The 19,960-nt window shown below is 47.5% G+C and overlaps 1 long non-coding RNA gene across 1 annotated transcript in view; it reads left to right on the top strand.

Annotated features, from left to right (window-relative positions):
• LOC138497425 (uncharacterized) overlaps positions 1 to 19,960 on the top strand; it is an 84,193-nt gene that overhangs the window by 35,010 nt on the left and 29,223 nt on the right. Inside the window, exon 2 of the long non-coding RNA XR_011278579.1 lies at positions 3,350 to 3,423. This is a non-coding gene — a long non-coding RNA (uncharacterized lncRNA). The remainder of the gene's footprint in view (positions 1 to 3,349; positions 3,424 to 19,960) is intronic.

Here is a 19,960-nt window from a genome sequence, read left to right as displayed (position 1 = left end):
TAATAATTATCTATATCATCAAAATTCGTCAGATCCAGGGGACGGCTACCATTGTGGATTATAGGGTGAGTCTCCTCCGTATGATCTGTAGGACGTACTTGTGGAATTTTTTCAAACAATGCCGGGATAGTGCCTCTAGTCTTGGCTGGGGAGTTCGAACTGTCCCCTCCAGGCAGATTATTAACGGGCATCTTTGGATTATTTGTCTTACCTTTCCTCAAATTGTAAGACGTTTTAGCACTGCTCACTTTTGGCGGCATAATAACTCAAAAAGAGTGGGCTCTAGAGTTAGCTAGTGGGATCAAAGGAGAATTTATTCCCCCGCAGTCTCCCCTAGCTTGTACATATATTATGTAATTGCAGCACAAGCAGACTAGACCCCCCACAGCAGTTGTGATGTAAGACTTTATGAGTAACTGATAATGCCCCACATTAAACTATAATTTGAGGATAAGTAGACCCGGCCAGTATCTTTACACCAGCAATTTTAACCCTCCACGCTCAGTGCCAGTATTCAGACACCCCACTGATTAATATATCAGGCAAAATCAGGCAAGGCAAGTTCAGGAGGGTACCAATCCTCTTACGGCTGCACTTTACTGCTCTTTACCGCGCTTTACCTCCATGCAACAAATGGAGTCCGTTACTGGAAGGGCCAGTCAGGGGGTCGCGGTGGCAGCGGGAAACTGGCAGCAGCGCGGCCAGCATCGGTGGCGAGCAGGTAGTAGGAGCGGCGGGTCGAGATCAAACGCAGGCGCTGACTCGCTTCGCTTCCTGCATCTCTCCAACGCTGCGACGCTGCTCGTAGTTCCTCTGCACTCTCTTCGTCACGCTCCACGCTGTAGAGGAAAGGACCTCACAGGTCTCACCAAAACTAAACGAACGAGCACGTCAAGCCGCACCACGTTCGAAGCTCACAATCCAAAACAGAGCTGAGAACTAACTGCTTCCGACATGGATACTGTCACTTGTGGTATTGCAGCAGCAGTTTCCCTCACCTCCTGCTGTATTGGACTGTTTCCCTCCATCTGGGGCGTAGGCCTCCATGACGATTCGTCTGGCTTTCCCTTTGTTTGCTTCTGTCCAGGATCCGAAGGCGACATCTACACCAGTCATGTTCAGCTTTGTCAGCGATGTAGTGATGTAGTTCCTCCTCCTCAACATGCCCAGGTACAGCTCCGGGACTACGTGGCCCTTGGTCTGTGATAATTTCAGTTGTGTCTACTGACCCGTCTTTCGCCTCCCTTCGCTTTGTGTCAGGCCTCAGTTCAGTTGCAGATCTTTGTCCTCTTCCTGCCCACAGTTCTTACAGTGATTTTTCCCCCTCAGCTGCTAGGGCGTCAGGGCGCTACTGTGGTTGCCTCCTTTCTACTACATCTGCTCCAGCTTTATGGTGTTTTGGTATGCAGCACAAGTGTGTTAAGGAGTGCGGGGGAAGTGTGCAGGTTCACCCCACTGGCCCTTCCCTGTCGCTGGTGTTCTAAGGGTGCCCCGCTCCTCGCTATCTGTTCATCCTTAGTGCCTGCTTCAAAAACACCTGTTGTCTCTTGCATCTAGTGGTGGGCTGGAGGCATTACAGTTTCAGTGTCTTCCCCCATGAGGTGTGCTTTCAGCTTCACAGCTAAATGTGGGAGGGGGTTGCCTCTAGATCCACCCCCAGCATTTAATGTGGTGTGTATAGCCCCTGATGCAAAGATGGGGGGGGGCATGCACTCACCGTACCCAGAGCCGTGCTGGTGTTGCTGTTTAGGGATCTCTCCCTCCCGTTCCGACAGCTTCCCGGCTCTTCTCAGGCTCCCCGTAGGAGCGTACACTCCTTCTGCTGGTACTCTACGGCGTGATGCTATTTCAGGGCTCACCGACTTTCCTTGGGGGATTTATTTGTTTTGTCCCTCTTCTACTTTTCGAGTCAGGGGGTGGCGCTGCAAGTCGGAGCTCCTGCCAGGCAGTCAGGTCGCAGTGGCCGCCGAGCAGCTACGTCTCTCATCGCTACAGGGTCTAGTATGCCAGGTCTTGGTCTCAGTGGCCGTGTGTCGGCGGTCTGGTTTCACTGCTTCCTCACAGCCGCCATTTTTGGGTTGCCTCTGCAGTTGTGTATCCTTGCGCCTCTGTACACAACTTTTCGGGGTCTGTTTTCTTCCACAGAGATGCTCAGGCAACACTCTCCTTCATTAGCCCTCCTGGCTTATATGTAGGTTCCTCTAATTTGAAGTACAGTGCTCAATACAGGATCTCGCAAAAGCATTGAAGCAGGAGCTCAAATGAGACGGGTCCTCGCTGCGTGAGCTCAGGCTATGCCCCCCATGCATTGGCGACATTTGGCCACAATTACCAGGATTCGCTGGATCGCTTTTTGCAGCCGGCATTTTGTTTACATTTATGACATCATGGCCGTCACCACGGCAGGACATCATTACGTTCATAAGATATGCTGATACTTTAAGTGGGCATTTTGGTCGCACATCGAATACTGACGGCCGAGGATTGACACTACTGCCAATTGCAGCAGTTTTTAGAACCTACTACTAAACATAATTGGTAAGCCTTTAGCTTGATACAAGACCATTTGACCTCGTGGGAATCACAGGTGTGTCCTGTCATTTTCTTTTTTCCCTTTGTTAGGACTCTTGGGACACACTTTACCTTGAATATCTGTATTTCACTCCTCAGTTGTAACATAAGGGCCATCCCTGAGGGATATTCCCTGAACATCTTTATCTGAATACCAGATATACCTCAGTTGGGGTGAGTGTTATTTAATAAGTATGTGAATACTTTGACTTGACCCATAGCGGAACACCTCAATGGCGAAAGTCTTATTTTACAGATAGACCCTTGGTCTACCCAGAGTCCCCTAGAGACCGTCAATTGATTCAACTTTTCATTTTGGAATTCACATTCTCACCTCCATGATGTGAGGTGAGTACAGATGTATTGGTTTTCATAACTCATTAGTTAGGGAGCATACACGATTAATTTAGTGTCCTTACACCTTATCATATTAACAGAATTTCTTTAGGTTGCCAGAATGGTACGCTAAAAACACATTTTACTTTGTACTATGTAGAACATTGAGTCCATCAGGATCATGGACATCTTAAAGGTACATATTTATTCATATTAATTTGAAGAATTACATAAATATAGGGGGCTGACTGTATAACGATGTGTGTTCTTTTGAAGTGAGAGTTAGAATTTCATTTAGACTCTTATTGTGAGAAATATTAACCTCATGTAACTGGGATTTTTTCAACAGTTAGCTATATCTATGATTACTTTGGTGTGTATTGTATGATAATGCTTACAACGATACTCATAGAAGAATCATTTTGTTTCTGATCACTTGTAGATTAAAAAATTGCATCAAGACCCCTGATGAAGAGAAGATTTCTCAAAACGTGTTGGGCCACAATAAGAATAAAGGTTACGTTTTACTAAAATACTATTGTCCACTGTGATATATAAATTGATATTGAATGAATACATGAGGAAATGCTGCTTTACTTTGAATTTATACGGTAATGGGCCAAAATGTCGCCCTCATAATTGCGACGGCCGAAATATCTGACTTTTTTTTTAATACCCCCATTACACTACATATATATGTGTGGGGGGTATGTGATATTATAGTAATATGGGGCGGGGGATTGCAGGGGTCTCCCCCGCATATCTATGTGGTGTAAAGAGGGTTAAATATATTTTTTTTTAAAGTCAGCGTTTTCGGCCGTCGCAATTATGGGGGTCGCAGTGGTCACATACATACAATTTATACCAAAGTTATTTGACAAACATATATAATCCTTGACTTCTAAGTACTTGGCTTTTGATAGGCCTGTGATAGTGTGCAGGGGACGGGAGTTCCCTGATATTGGGAACTTTGATTATTTTCAGTCGTCGTTTGGTCCATGTGCCAGGACCAAATTCTTCTCCCTCGCACCTTGAATTTGAATAATTGTCCCCATTATTTCATCTAAAAATGTTACTTTAAATTGAATTACATAAGATATGCTCTGGGCTACCATTATTTTGGGTGGGAGAGGGAGCCTGGGTCCAAGCATAAATATTGTCAGAAGGGGGCAGCTGCTGCACATGCCCACACCACCCGTGTGGTAAAGGCTTGTCTTCCACCCTATGGAACTGTCATCGCCCCGGACTGGAGTTGACAGACAAACTCAGCTATTTTGTGCAAGGGCATGAACCATGTGGGCACACACCCACTGTGTGTAGTCCAGGCCCTGAGTCCATGCCACCATCCCTGTACTCTCACATGACCACTGGGGAACTACTGGACTACTCTACCGCAACACGGCCTGGAGGGGAGAGAAACCCTGCAAGGTGGCACTCCTTGCGGGGGCATACCCTCTATTCTGCACTGTCCAAATGCAGGTGGTACGTAGATGTCTGTCTCAATGGCCATGGCTGGCAAAGCAGGTCGGGTGGATGGCAGGGAGCCAAATGGACAGACTCACCTGCTGTCACAGTGTAAGTCATTGAAGGTCATCTGAAAGCCATGCACCCTACTGGGTTACAAACGTACTTGCCCACTCAGAAGATCGTCCCCAGCAGGCAAAGCTCTGTTGGCACATTGCGTGGTGAATGGCCACTATCCGTCTTGGGGATGTGCAGAGCCTGGGTGTGTCAGCAGGAAACAAGTGGAGGGAAGACAGGACTGATACACACTGTCAACAGTAGGCCACAGTAAGGCGACTAGGCTGACATATGACTGCGTGCCCTGGGTGGCAGAGGAGGAGGACTGTCCAAAAGTGTTATACCTCCAGGGTTGGATTGGCCCCGTGGCCAATCGGCCCGTGGCCAGGCCGAAATCATGACAAGGCCCTGGGGGCCGGTTCCTGAAGCTCATGCCCGGGACGATCCAGTCGTGTGCTTCAGGAACCGGCCCCCAGGGCCTCAAGTTGCAAAGGATCTGTAAGAAACGTACAGTTCCTTTGCGGCTCCACCAGCCCGCCGCGGATGCAGAGAAAGGTAACAAATTTTACCTTTCTCTGATGAATGCAGCAGGCCGACGGTGGCCCGCGACACCATGGCGCCAGCAGAATGTTGCAAAACACTGGGAGTGAGCGGCAGGGCAGGGCGGGGCCTGGGTTGCCTCAGCCCAGCCTGTTCCTCCCTCCCAGTGATTTATAACAGACTCTCAGTCTGCTCGCCTCCCCGCTGCACGCCTCCAGTGCCACAAGTTGCTTCAGTGACTAGCTGCTTTCATCATCGGTACCCACTGGGGTTTTGGGTCACGTTTGCTTGCCTCGGATATAGTTAGGGTTTGCCATGGACAGCATGCTCTTCACAGCAGAGGTGCGACGGAGTGAATCCAGCCAAGGCCACTACGACCACCTGGTTACCGGTGAGGCCTAGTGTGAACCCGTCCCTGGGCCTGCATGAGGGACAGCGCCTCGCTCTTACACGCTCCCGGAGCCCACAGTAAGTCACTGCTTCATTTGTGCCACTAAGTTTTTAGACCAACAACTTTTTAATAATTAAGTGCACGTCCGCATTCCAGCTATTTATTTATTTAATTTGGACTGGCTTCCTGAATACAGCTCTTTTTCCTTGTAGAACCATGACCAGAGGGGCCCGTATTTATTTCGGGATGGCATTTTTTCATTTTCACCATGGACGCTATAAACAGTCCTGTAGTGGTGAGAAAGTAAACTTGATAATAATACTTGCATGTCATGAGGGGAAGGGGGGCTGTTCTGTTTGGGAAGTAAAAACAGTTCGCATCATCCCTGATACACTCCACCCAAGGAAGGTCCCCTCGACTCCCCGTTCAAACCGGAATCCAGACCGACTGTCACCATGGCAATTGTGGACGCACTAGCACTTACTCGATGAAAAAGGGAAACTCAAGGTGATCTTGGGCCACCTGCAGTGGGGGAAAAAAGCACACTGTAGAAAGAACAGATGTTTACCCTGCAATGTCATCTCAAATAGAACAGCCGCCCCACTTTTAAAATAAACAGAAATGTTATTTCTGGGTGACATATCTAGGGGCTTCTCTCGCATGGCGGTCCGAGGTGTGTGTGTACACTACACACACACACACACACACACACATGCACACACGTTAGCGTGGCGCAAGTGACATAGGGTTTATTGTGAGGGAAACGTTAGCCTCAGCAGGTTATTCGCATGGCTGGGACTCTGGGAGTGTATGGATTATGTAGCCTCATCACAGCGGTTGTATATCTCTAGCTAGAGGAACTCGGGGTCAGCCAGTTTTCAAAGCGCCTAGGAGTCTTTTAAGCACTCACTGACTGGCACTAGCTTTTTTACTCGACTGCAGATGCAAGGGGGTAAGGGGGCTTGCTCTGATCATGGCGTTTTTCACTGGGCTCATTCCTCTCGGTGAAGCCACAGAAGGGAAAGCGCCAGAAGCATAACGTGGGCATTTGTCCATTATTATGCCACATACATCCCCTTTGCTCATTCTCTCGCCCCTTCCCTTCCCCATCAGTAAGGTGCAGAATGAGACATGTCTTCTTTTTGGCATAAAAAGGCAGCAGATTTATTTTTCACACATAATAACACACAGCAAACAATAGTGAAAATATCTCTAAAGGTGCGGCGACTGCTCCGTGTCCAAAACCTGCTTCCCCCTTTTCCAGCACAGTCCATAATAGGCACAACTCTCCCAACCATTTGCGTCTGCTCTCCGCCTGCCCCTGCAGGTGTTCCTGGGCTGAGAGAGCGACGTTTGTTTGGGGAAACTGAGCCCTCATTGCTACCCCTAGACGCCCCCGCAGCTTATGCTTCCAAGGGGCGCTGGTCCGAAAGAGCGAAGACCCTTCTGGCTTTGCAATGGCTCATTCGGAGTCTGTCTCTTGTCGTTGGTCACCAAGACACTGCCACGGCGAAAGTGGGTTACCGCCCACCGCGGCTCCTCCCTTTCCTCCTTCACAGTTCTAAGAGTTTAGTGCAAACATTGCAAAAAAACAGATCCATCCCTGATGCAGACAAATGCACTCCATCCTTCCAATAGTATTCCGGGGACTTCAGGTTAATCAAGCCGTGCCTGATGAAAGCCTCTGCCCTTGCAGAATTTTGCCATTGCACAATTCAGTTTCCTCCTTGATTTTTCCACTGCTGCGTGAGTCTCGGCACCCCTCCATTCTTGCCTCGGAATGATTTCAGACCATATAATCTCTGTCTCTCCCAGCTGCGCTGCCAACTCCTGTAAGGAAATCATCATCTCCCTCATCAGTCTCCCTATCTCCAAACTTGTTAAGTCGTTGCCCCCAAGATGTATGATCAACACATTAGGTTTTTGCTGCTTACCCAGCAATTGCGCATGTGCCCTTGCAGCTGTGCCCATCTATTCCCTGGCACCCCATGCCACCATATAGGGTACTCGCCAGCGGTCAACTCCTCCTGCTCAGCCGTCCAGCTCACCCCAGCCCTCGACACAAAGGAATGCCCCACCACCCAGATGGACCACCTCCGTCTTCGTGCTGCAGCCACCAGGGAGGAGATGAGAGGGAAGTTTGTTAGCACTACATTTTTTCAGGCCTGATGTACCTCATGAAACACCCCGATTTCCATCCCCTTATGTGCTGGATAGCTGCCGCACTCAGGCCCATCCCTGCTGCCGAGGTGGCTGCCCCTATCCTAAAGGAATGAGTCCCGAACACTCCCTCTGTAACCCCCATTTTCACCAGTACCATGTCCATGACCCTCTTGAATTGGAAACGGCTCAAGGCCGACCCATCGTTGGGCATGAAAAAAGGAGACCCCTCGCCTGTAGGCCGTCTCTGCTGGAGATAAGCCGCAACGCACCCTACTGGGCACGGCTGCCCTGCGTGCTGCCGAGTGGAATCATCCTACCTTTCCCCTTCTGATCTGTCTTGGATTTCCTAATTAAGAAGCGCATCCTCCCTCCTTCTAAGTGCACCTCATACCTCCTCAGGAACCCAGAACCCCTACTGTCCTTATTCTCCGGTACCAACTCACTCACTCTGAAAGCCCCAAAGAAAGCTAATGTGAAAGCCGCCGTAAACAGAACTCTCTCGAACCCATTCCGGCAAACGCCTCCCAGGCATTCGATCATACTGTGGAGTTTCACCATTTCAATGGGCCACCTTTCATCTGGCTTCCTCTCGGCCTGCTTGGCCCAACCTTTCATTGCCATCGCTACATAGTGCCCTTTCGTGGGATCTGGCTTGCCCCCCAACTTGTAGTAGTGCGCTATTGCCACCAAGTGATATGCCATCCAGGATCTGGTCCTCCCAGACCGCCAACACCATCCCACAAAGGCCCGTACCGGCAAATCCCTATGTGTCTCTGTCAGCGCCTCGTTCTGAAAGGCCAAGAACCGCTCCCAGCACCCTTTGTATCTCCTCGCTTTGCCAGGTGCTTGAGCGGTATAGATCAGGGAACTCGGATCCCCCCAATTATGCCCCACCACTGTGCTTTGAAAGAGGTCATCATCATGCTTGCTTCCGGACAGCTCCCCCAAAACTTCGCCCACTGCAAACGAGAGAAAGAGTCAGCAGCCACGTTTTGTACCCCAGGAATATGCCGTGCCCTGACCTCTGTGTTCAGCCTCAGCAGCCTCCTTGTGAGCTCTCTAAGCAGCTTAAGCACCCTGTGATTACTGGACGTCCCTTGATTGATAATCTGAACCACTGCCAAGTTGTTTGACCAGATCACAACCTTCTTGTCCTTCAATTGTCGAGCCCACATTTTAAAAGCCACTACAATAGGGAACAACTCCAGCAGCGTGATATCCCTCGTAATCCCTTCAGTATGGCAGCGCAAAGAGATTACGAGGGATATCACGCTGCTGGAGTTGTTGCCTATTGTAGTAGGCCTGACTGCACCACTCCCTCCCCAATATGGCAGCGAAACCATGTGAACCTGAGGAATAAGTGAAGAGCTTAAGCCCCTTGACGCTGTCCAGCTCCTCTCTCCATAATAACACTCCATTAAAGTCATCCAGAAATGAATCCCACATTTTGAGATCCTCCTTAACCTCCGCCCCCAGGTGGACATGTTGTCCTGCGTGCTGTAGCCCCACTGTTTTAAGCTCAATGCTCCTTGCAAACACCTTCCCAGCCGGGATTACTTTACCCGCAAAATTAAGGTTGCCCGGTAGTGATTGAAGTTCCCTCAGGGTGGCCTTACCCTTATCCCTCAGCACCCTGATCGTTTCTTTCAATTTCAGTACTTTGTCTCTGGGCAGTCTGCACTCCCCTGCGACTGAATCGATCTCAATCCCCAGAAAAGTCAGTGTTGTAACTGGGCCCACCGTCTTTCCCCCGGCCAGTGGTACCCCCTTTTCCTCCATCAGACTTTGAAATGATCTCATGAGCACCTGACACTCACCTGTTCCCTCCTTACTGATAAACAAGAAATCATCAAGGTAATGCAATATCCCCCCCCACTGAGGTCCTTTCCTTTAATGCAAACTCCAGAAAGCTGCTGAATTTTTCAAAGTATGCACACGAAATAGCACAACCCATTGGCAAACATTTGTCAAAGAAGTAATCATCTTGCACCTTGAAGCCCAGTAAATGATAGCTCTCCTTGTGGATTGGCAACAACCGGAATGCAGACTGTATGTCAGCCTTTGCCAACAGAGCACCTCTCCCTGTTGCTTTCACCAACTCCACCGCCTCCTCAAATGATGCATAGTGAACCCTACACTGCTCCTCAGCTATGCCATCTTTCATGGAATCACCTTCCGGGAAGGAAAGGTGCTGTATCAACCTGTACTGCCCTTCCTCCTTTTTCCCAAAGGTGATACCACAAAATTCTCCAACGGAGGGAAGGCGAAAGGGCCCGCAACCCTACCCAGTTTGACTTCTTTACCTACTTTTTTGCGCCAATACCTCCGGCATCACCAATGCTGACTTTAAATTGTTGGCCTCTTTGGCCATCTTCGCCCCAGTGAAAGGAATCCTAAACCCCCACCTAAAACCTTCCCAGAGAAGTTTTGCATCGCCAATGTTATGATACCCATTTAGAAAAGGAATCATGGCCCGCAGTCGTACTGGTGTGGATAACTGGCTTTTAATCACGCTATGTTTTCTCCTTAGGTTTGGCACTGCTTCGCTGCTTACCTTCCCCAAATGAGGAGCTGCGGCCCCCTGAGCTTTTGCCCTTTGCGTGCTTGAATCTACCCGCCTTGCCGTAGCTACAGTTCCCCTCAGCAAATAACCAGCATTCAGGCTGCTCCCCCTGGAAGCTGGCACGGTTGTTCCAGGAGGAATTCCCACGAAAGGACACCCTGCCCCTGTGTGGATAAGACCCTCTGTTCTTCCCGTATTGCAGCTTCTCTCCTTGTACCTTCTCCCTCGATTCCTTGGCAGGTACCATCTTTTCTATGTACCCGCCTACATCCACTTCATCCCAGGTCATAGCTGGCCACACCTGCATCTTACGTCTAAAGCCCCTATCGTAGTTAAGCCACGCATCGGCTCCATGTTTTAGATACAGATTGTGAATGTATTGCTCATACGCAATCATTGCCACCCCATCCTGTGGGAATTTCTCTAGCATGATGGTAGTATACATCCTAAAGGCCCTCAGCTAGTTGTGAATAGTAGCCTCCACCTTTGGCCTTTTTCTTTCTTTCTTCTCCCTCTCTCTCTCAGTTAACTCCCTTAACCCTTCCCCTTCGGGTTCCATTCCCACCAGATCCAGGATTTCCCAAAACATGTTCGCCATACTCTCTACTTGTATGCCCATGCCATATTCACTGCAACTCTCGCCGGGGCAAAGCCGGACATAGGCCTCCCATTCAGCGTAACATTGCTCGCTAGCCCGCCTGAACTGGGTTGACTGTTGGCGCCAACCCCTTTGGCCATCCCTGGCCGTCATCCACCCCCGGGCCTACCCATGCCACTGCTGCCCCTTCTCCCCACCAAGTTGGCCCTGCGAGCTGTGGGCCTGCTGGTGGTGCCCCCACCTGTGCCACCTGCCCCAGACCTATAACTTGCCCTGCCCTGGGCACGACAAAGCCTTGCCCAACCCCGGCGCCCATGTCCCTCGCCCCTGGGTTGTCCCCTTGGTGATGAACTGCTTCAGCATTCCTACCCAACTGGTTAAATGCATTAATATTAACGCATACCATTTGAGCACTCCCCCCATTTCCCCATGCTTGCATACACTGCATGAACATACCTTTTACCATCTCCAAGGTTGTGGGGGCCTATGCTGCTACCGCCAAGTTGGCTACAGGAGCATTGGGAGTGCCGTCACGGTTCCTCAGAGCCTCGGCAGGTACAGGTGCCGGTGCGGCTACAACCTCCTGCGCCCTCTCCTTTCCTTTAGCGCCAGCCGGTTTGTGTCTCCTGGCAGCTTCAGTCTGCAGTTTGCTGGCCCTGGATTTCTCCGTCATGACCCTTTTCCTCTTTACCACTGGCTCTTCATCTTCGCTTTGTTCTTCCTCTTCCTCTTCACCCTCTTCCAGGGCCTGGAATTCCAGCAAAACACTGTCGTTGGATGTGGATGGGAATATCAAAGGTGATTCGGCCTTTGGCTGCGTCCGGCCACCTCCGCCCCCAGGTGAGAGGCCATCATCTCCATCCAGCTTGTGCCATGTTTGTCAGCAGCCATCCTCGCCATGGCTAGGAAGGCCTCCAGGTCCTTTTTAGAGCAAACAAAACCTTTACCACCTTGACCCTGTGCCTCCATGCCCTCTGCTCGCAGCTGTGACCACAAGCACCGCTCAATCCCTTGGGCTTTAAAGTCTCAAACTGGGCCCAACTGGCAGCCAAAAGGTCCTGTAGAGGAGGTCCCAAATAAGCCTGCACTCCAACCGTCCATTTTGAAGTACCAGGAACATTCACACCAAAATATGTGATGTATAATGAGCAAATATACCAGCAGAGAGCCACAGTAGGGCTCTGTCCAGTACCTATCAGAAGAACAGCACCTATTGAAGTACCAATACCAAGAAAACCATGGAAAGTAAGGTATCCATTAAGGAAACCGTATCAACAAATGAAACGAAATGAAGATCGTCTGAGTACAGTCCCTGAGGAAACTAAAAAGGTCTTAATGGAAGACGAATGGTGACGTCACGAGAAACTGGACTGACTCATATAGAAGAAATGACAACCAGAGAATGACATAAAGAGACGAAAACGCCATGAACAAGGATATCGTGAGCCTAAAGTGAAAGGACAATGTCAAAATGTAAGATATCTTAAGCTGCAAGCAAGATGAAGATAGTCGACCAATTTACACATGTACATATGCTTGGAATCGCAAGAAAGCTAAGAAAACGGTGCGGCTTGCTATGCTTAGTTGAAGGATAGTGCGGCAAGTGCCACTATACATAATCTACCTCAAAGGAAGTACGTTATGTAAGTGTAATTCCACTTTGCACAAGAAGCAGAATCAACCCAGGTTACTAAAGGCCACACAAGAAAAAGCTTCATATTTAGCAAAATCGAGACGAGACGGCTGAAACGAAACTCAGCAAAGGCAAATCGTGCCAGGAAAGCCGTGGTCGTATCAGTGGAAGAGACGAACAGTAGCTACATTTAATTAAAACTAAGAACAGAATATCCTGCTTCTGAAAGGTCAAGATAAGAAGACGAAGACAGGTGGTGGGTAAAACAAAAATCAAATACACAAATTATGTGGAAAAAAAGGCAAATTCATGGTGCCCGAATCACGTGACCAGCAGAGCAAGAAGAAGCAAGAGCTCACACCTACGCATGGCACCAGGCCAGATGACGATATCAGAACTTTTCCAGACACAAGATGCAGTCTCGAGGCCAACCACAGTGAAATATTTGACACATGGCTACTAAAGTAATGGTTGATTATAACAATAACTGGAGGATTGGCGGGTAACTAAGGGGCACCCAGCACCTGGCGGACCAATCTGCGTGCTGTTAAGCAAAGTGGAAAAGTATTGGTGCCAACCCAATCACAATGGACCAAATTATCTAGGGTCCTATAGTTAGTAGAACCAATGGGACGTCGTTCTTTTAGTGACGTCTGCAGTAGTCATTTTTGAAGGAAGGGCTAAGATGCCCACCTGAAAGTATTTACCAAATCCCCTCACTCTGTTACCATATACAGAAATAGTACCTATATTAAACTTACCTTTCCAGAACCAACAGAATTGTATGTCAACTTTTGAGCGTTACACGTCAGTGATGACGAGTTTTCATTATAAATGTCATGATCTTTATTCATTGGAGTTGTGAGTTGTGAAGCGAGAAGGAAGATCACGCATCCGCTGATATTCATGAGACTCCCCGTTTTTTGTACTTGTCATTAAATGGACTCCCTTTGCCAAACCGTTGAGTTGTTATTATTGATTGGTGTTGCAGTATATATCTGCACCCCCATCCATCTCACGGGTGCTGCTATCTTGTCTTAAAGTGCTTCTGAGCAAACCCTGTCTCTATGGGCCGGTTGGGGGTCTCGGAGCACACTTGGTAGTAGAGATCATTTGGTTATCGATTATCGATTAGACAAGACACCCATTGAACGTCAACATAAAGTAACTCTAGGTCCTCAGTAATATCACAAGTCCTTTGCCATTCGGCTGAGTAGACCCTGAAGCTCCCCGTAGACAGTGGTAGAGTAAAAATTAAATCTGCAGAATGGTCTGAAGGGACCTGTGCTTCCCCATATAACCCCTTCCCACTCCTGTGGGCAGCTGAACAGGAGAAAAGACGGAGAAGGCGGTGACAGAGGCGGTTATCCCGAGCATCCAGAGAGTAAACATGCGAACAGTGAGCAAAAAAGACTAATGCTTTGGCAAAAAGCATATACCTTAGAACAAGTAAGGGAAAAGGTAACAGAGGGAGGCGGGAAAACAAAATATAGTCAGAAGTAGAGATACATGTATATATACATGGGGAAGGAAATAATGACTCAAGAATAATTTTAGTAGACAGAGAGAAGATACCGGGGAAGACACCCGAGAAGAATAATTAAGTAGACAAAGAGAGGATACCGGGGAAGATACCCGAGAAGTGATAGGATTCTCCTAATTCCTATGCTTTTAATATAAGCGGCTAGAAGAAACCTGCATCCAGAGTCCCAAATAAAGGGGAACAAATAGGTCACCACAGCGGTTAAAGATGCTTTTTGTGAAAGGGATGGGTTTAAACTCCATGTCGAGGTAAAAAATATTAGAGTTAGGGGTATATGTGGCCAGCTGGAGTTCGTCTAGTCTGTCAACGTCTGTTTTATATGTTGTTTGTTGTGACATCATAAGTCAAAAAAAATTCTTAGAGGAACTGATATAAGATTTACGCGATTAAATAACTGAGATATTGTAGTATATGAATTGATGTTTATTGAGTAAAATAGAAGATACAAAATTTTCTGGAAATAAAACGGGATTGGAGCTTGCAGTGATTGGTGCTCGCTCATATTGTTAGAATTGTTTAAATCACGTAAAGCATTAACAAGTGTTATATAAAGAGAAAGGGAACAGATTTAAGCATGGGAGACATAACTCCATTAGCACACCTGTGCAAACAGTTGCTGAAACATTCACCTAAACTGAAAAAGTACAGTGCGGAATGGGTTAAAGGAACCGCCCACAAAATGTTTATGAATTGGCCACCCTGCAGGTCATTATCTAAAGCTGTTTTGCAACACATGACGACACAGTCAAAAAGTTAGACTAACACCTAGCTAGTCTAGAGTTGTGGAAAATGTATCAACAAGACAAGGAAGAGGAACCGCCATTAGACTGGATACTTAAGGTATGCACAGAGGGGGGTGAGACGCCCTCAGCACCACCCGACCCCATCTGAAACGAAAATTGAAAATGATAAGGAGCGAGGTTTATACCCGCTCAAAGAACTTAATGCAGCCACGGGGTATAGCAACCCAGCATATGAGTCACCTATGCACAGTAGTGACGAAAATCAAGATAAAGATAGAGATATTACCTCCAAAGTCTCGAGGGACAAGGAGAGACACGATGACGAGAGAAGAGACCAGACACAGGCAAGCACATCTCTCGAGGCAGAGAGAGAAGGCAAAAGATGGAAAGGAAGCGAGGATAGAACTGATGAGATAACATTTGCAAAGAACGAATGGATTGGAGGGCAGATTTTATTGAAACTCGATGGCAAAGGCATTGATGACTCGGAACAAAAGGAGAAGTTAGACGATGTACAGAGAAGGGAGAAGGAAAAGGAAAAAGGATTGAGAGACGAAAGAATAAAGAAGAAAAATAGGCAGAGACGAGAACAGTTATATCGCGAAGAACAAGAAAGGCAACATGATCGTAAACAGAGAGTAGCCAGTGATCAAAACAGACAAGAGCAGCAAAGAATAGAAGAAGAACAAAGGGTACGAGAGAAAATAATAAAGAGATGAAGAGATCCAAAGGGCAAATGAACGTAGAGACACAAAGAAAAGAGGAAGAAGATAGGGTCAGAGAAGAAGCGAGGAAGCGCTGAGAATTCAATGACGATGTAGAACGAAAGCGAAGACAGAGAGCACGCGATCTTGAATATCTGGAAAGGGAGGTTAAAAAACCTGATCCAGTGGTAGACTGGGATGACATAGAAGAATTCTTTCCTGAGTGCGATTTGGTACCAGGCACGTCTAAGGCAAGTATTGAGGATGACTTCGACACCAAAAGCATCAGAGAAACGATCGATAGGATATATGACGAAATGGGGCTAGAACAAGTACCCCAAGGGGAAGAGGAAGACAAGCGCCTAGAGAGCACTCAGCTTTACGATGCTGAGGACATCTCCTGAAGGAGTGGAAATAGACAGAGATAGAGAACTGTCCCTAGACAGGTTAGAAATAAGTAGGAATAAAGATGATGCAAGACATTGCACAAGTTGGGCGCAGACAATGTCTGACACCGAAAGAGAGGGACATGAGGAAAAGGAGGAAGCGAGGAGACATGAAAACGATTCCCAGGAGGGAAAGGAATAAAATGGCTAGATTCTAGTGAGTCTGCACCAAGGGCATCAGAGTCAGCCACACAGTCAGACTGACATTAAGAAGTATCTCATGGTCAATGGGGGGTGTCTCCAACACCCTATGTGGGCCAGCTAAGGACATTGCCTGGTAGGCGGCGATGCAGGAATATTACTCCTGCAATAGACAGAAGAACAATGAGAGAGGAACGAGAGGACTATGCGTCCCAATTTCCATTGCTTGAGAAAGGTGGAGCAAGACCACAGTATATTCCATGGCCACACATGGACCGAGAAAACTTCAAAAATAAGCTTCTAATGTTGACATCGGGAGCCAGAAAAAATGGATACATGAGCTACAAAAAATAACGGGAGGGAACACATTAGCTATTGGGGGATATCAAAGGTCTCTTAATTACCATACTTGGTGATAGAGCAGATGATGTGTGGACGTGGGCGGGTTACCCTGGTGTGGCCACAGTTAATACTGCACATGACAGAGCTCCATCCACCCCCGCATATCTATGTGGTGCGAAGAGGGTTTAATTAAAAAAACGTCAGCATTTTCGGCCGTCGCAATTATGTCTGGTCTCAGTGATCACATAGATCCAATAGGAGCAGGTACGGTGAATCCACCTGCGTTTTAACAGCAGGGAGTTGCACAAAATCACACAGCGCAACAACAAACGTCAGGAGCGCAACAAGGCTTGCAACCTCAGAATTCGGTGAGTTTTCCACAAGGACAGTCCCAACAGTCACTGATGCAACTGTCACAGACAGTAAGCACAGGACAGACTGCGAACCCTGGAATGAGGAGTGACAATGGTGATGGGGGCAGTCCATTCGCACAAGGTGGGACAAAATTATATATGGACTAGGACAGCTCACTGGGAACCCTGATGTGTTCTATCCTATCAGTGACACCAGACCCTCACCGGGAACCAAGGGTGGATGTCGTTATAGGGGATAAAGAATATTCCTTCCTCGTTGACACGGCTGCAACACGTTCATGTATACGTGAAGGCAAGTTTTCCTTGTCCGGTGATGCTATAAATACTCGGAGTTCACAGGAGCTACAATCCGTGTTCCCTTTACAAACGCACTTCCAGTCTCTATAGGAGAATGTGAAATGAATGTGCCTCTATTATATTCACGACAAACCCCAGTAAACATTTTGGGTCCAGATCTAATGACGAAGTTAAATATGACAATCTTGTTCACAGAAGAGGGCATAGTATATTCAACTCCAGGAATGCACTAGTCAAACCTATGCGGAAAGATTAGAGCATACGCAGGGCATACAGCTATGAGGGCTATACCATTAGAACCAGAAATATTCGCATATGGAATACGCGTGTTAATGGCAGGGCTGCCAGGCCTTGCTGAAAAAACTATGAGGACCCCAGACGAATTTTTGTTCAGGCCAAGAATACCTATGCACGAGGAAAGGGGATGAGTATTTCCCTTAATAATACACACAGCCGCGATGCGAGGAAAAGTGGTTTTAATCGATGGTTATGATGATGAAGGCCGACAATGGTGCAAAGTAATCACCATTGAAGAAGGGTACCGATTGACTGACGTCACTGATGATGATCTGTTTGATGAACAAACAGACGGAGGAGAAACAACAGTGGAGGTGAACCTCACCTTTTGGGTGAAAATGATCAGAAGAGAGGTACCTCAGAGAATGATGTTAGCACAGAACCGTCCCGAATATTTTGAGGATGACATGGCCCAGGTGCCTGTCTCAGTGTGGACCACAGGCCCCTATGACGTAGGTTTATTGAAAGGAATCAGAGAAGTGAAAATTAAACTGAAGCCAGGAGCATTTCTTCCAAAAGCATGACAATGCCCCATGTCCAGGGAGGCAGATGAAGGAATTTTAAAGACAATTTCAGCTATGATGGAGCAGGGCATCTTAGTGATGTCAGAGTCATCATGCAATACTGTAGTTTACCCTATCAAAGGGAGGGTCTTGGAGGCTAATTCAAGATCTGAGGCCGATAAACAATACTGTTGAAGCTGAGTTCCCTTTAGTCCCTAACCCGGCTACAATCCTATGTTATATACCTGTTGATGCAAAATATTTTACGGTGATTGACTTGAAAAATGCATTTTTCTCAATCCCGTTGCACTGTGACTCACAAGATCTGATGTCATTCACGTTCAGACAGATGCGTCTGAAAAGCACGAGGCTACCCCAGGGGTACTGTGTGTCTCCTTCCATCTTTAACAGAGTCCTGCAGATGGACCTAAGCAATATTGCATTAGAAAGTGTTGTCTTGCAGTATGTGGATGACATCTTAATTTGCAGCACGGCAGAGGAGCAATGCAGACACGATTCTGTTCAGCTATTGACTATATAGGCTGAAAAAGGATATAAGGTTGACAAAGAGAAGTTACAATATTGTCAATGAGAAGTACTCTAAATAGGTCAGATGATCTCTCATGAAGGGAAAAGAGTTACCCCAGAAAGGGCTGAAGCCATACTAAACACAGCCAAGCTACACACAGTAAAGCAGATGCAGAGTTTCTTAGGCCTGTGCAATTATGTCAGGGCATGAGTCTTCGACTATAGCTCTTACACCAAGCCTTTGCTTCAGGCCCTAAAGAAGGCAGAAGTGACGAAGGAAAAGATTGAATGGTATGAGACCATGGAGGAAGGATTTGCTGAACTCAAAAGAGCAATTTGCACAGCACCAGTTTTAGGAATCCCCAATTATGCAGAGGGATTTTACCTGTTCTCACACACGAATGGCAGCGTTATGACGGCAGTGCTCACACAGAGAACCACATTGGGGTACAAGCTCCTGGCATATTATAGTGGAAATTTGTACCCAGTGATGAGAGGCCATTTCCCTTGTGAACAAAGTTTAGCTGCCTCGGTGTTCGCCATAGAGAAAGCTACAACCATTGTAATGGGATGCTCAATGACATTGTACGTTGAACACTCACTATTTGCTATTCTAGAGAAACCGATGGGCACACTGACATCTCAGAGAGCTTCTGCTTATGAAGTGATCATATCAAATCCCTCAATCAAGATAGTCCGATGCAAAATAGTGAACCCAGCTATGTTCACAGCAGAGCGAGTCACTGAAGGAGAGCCAATACATGACTGTGCGAATTATGAAGAATTCTATGATGAAATCCCCAGAGTGAAAGAGAATGCATTGGCAGAAGGAGAAATTGTCTTCATTGATGGCTCTTCTAGGATCGATCAAAACGATGGGAAAAGATATACAGGCGTTGCTGTGATGAAACACACAGCAAATGGAGAATTTCGAGTACTACTTAGTACCATCTCATTATTCAGCACAGGCTGCAGAATTATTGGTGTTGATACTCGCGATTGAGAATCATGCAGTCAGGAAGTAACAGTGTACAGTGACTCCGCCTATGTGACGTCAACAGTGCACACAGGCATAGCACGCTGGAAAAGGAGGGGCTCCCTCCAAGCGGACGGCACGCCAGTATAGCACGCAGCCTTATTGGACAGGCTGATTAAAGCACTACAGATCCTAGGTGGCATAGCGGTCGTGAAATGCGCCGCCCACGCGAGGGGGAAAGATTTTATCTCAGGTGGAAATCAAGCAGCAGACACAGAAGCCAAGCGTATGGCATCCAGGAGTGAGACGATCATGGAGGTGGAAGTCACTCACACAAATGAGAAAGTGATCATTGCACGGAGTGCACCTGAAAGCTACAACAATCTGGGACAAACACAGTTAATGGAACTCCAAGGGGAGGCACCACAGGAGGAAAAATACTTATGGAAACGGCAAGGGTGTTCTTCCTCTGAAAGCTTGTGGCGACAAGACAGCACTGGTAAACCAGTAATACCTATAGCCCTGTTACAATTAGTGCTGGACCAGTTACACTATCCAGCACACATGACAAAAGAGAATCTAGCGGCAACACTCGCGGAAGACTGGTTTACACCGAACTTAACCAAGCATGTTGCATTTTATATAGTGAACTGTATAATCTGCCAACAGTTCACATCTGGGCACAAATTAAAAGTAATGAGAGGTGTCATCCCAAGGCCAAATGGACTTTTTCAGTACTTGCATGTCGAT

This window comes from Ambystoma mexicanum, chromosome 5q (genome assembly GCF_040938575.1).
Source record: "Ambystoma mexicanum isolate Mex_15411 chromosome 5q, UKY_AmexF1_1, whole genome shotgun sequence".
NCBI lineage: Eukaryota > Metazoa > Chordata > Amphibia > Caudata > Ambystomatidae > Ambystoma > Ambystoma mexicanum.
This window is presented reverse-complemented; position numbering and strand designations above follow the sequence as displayed.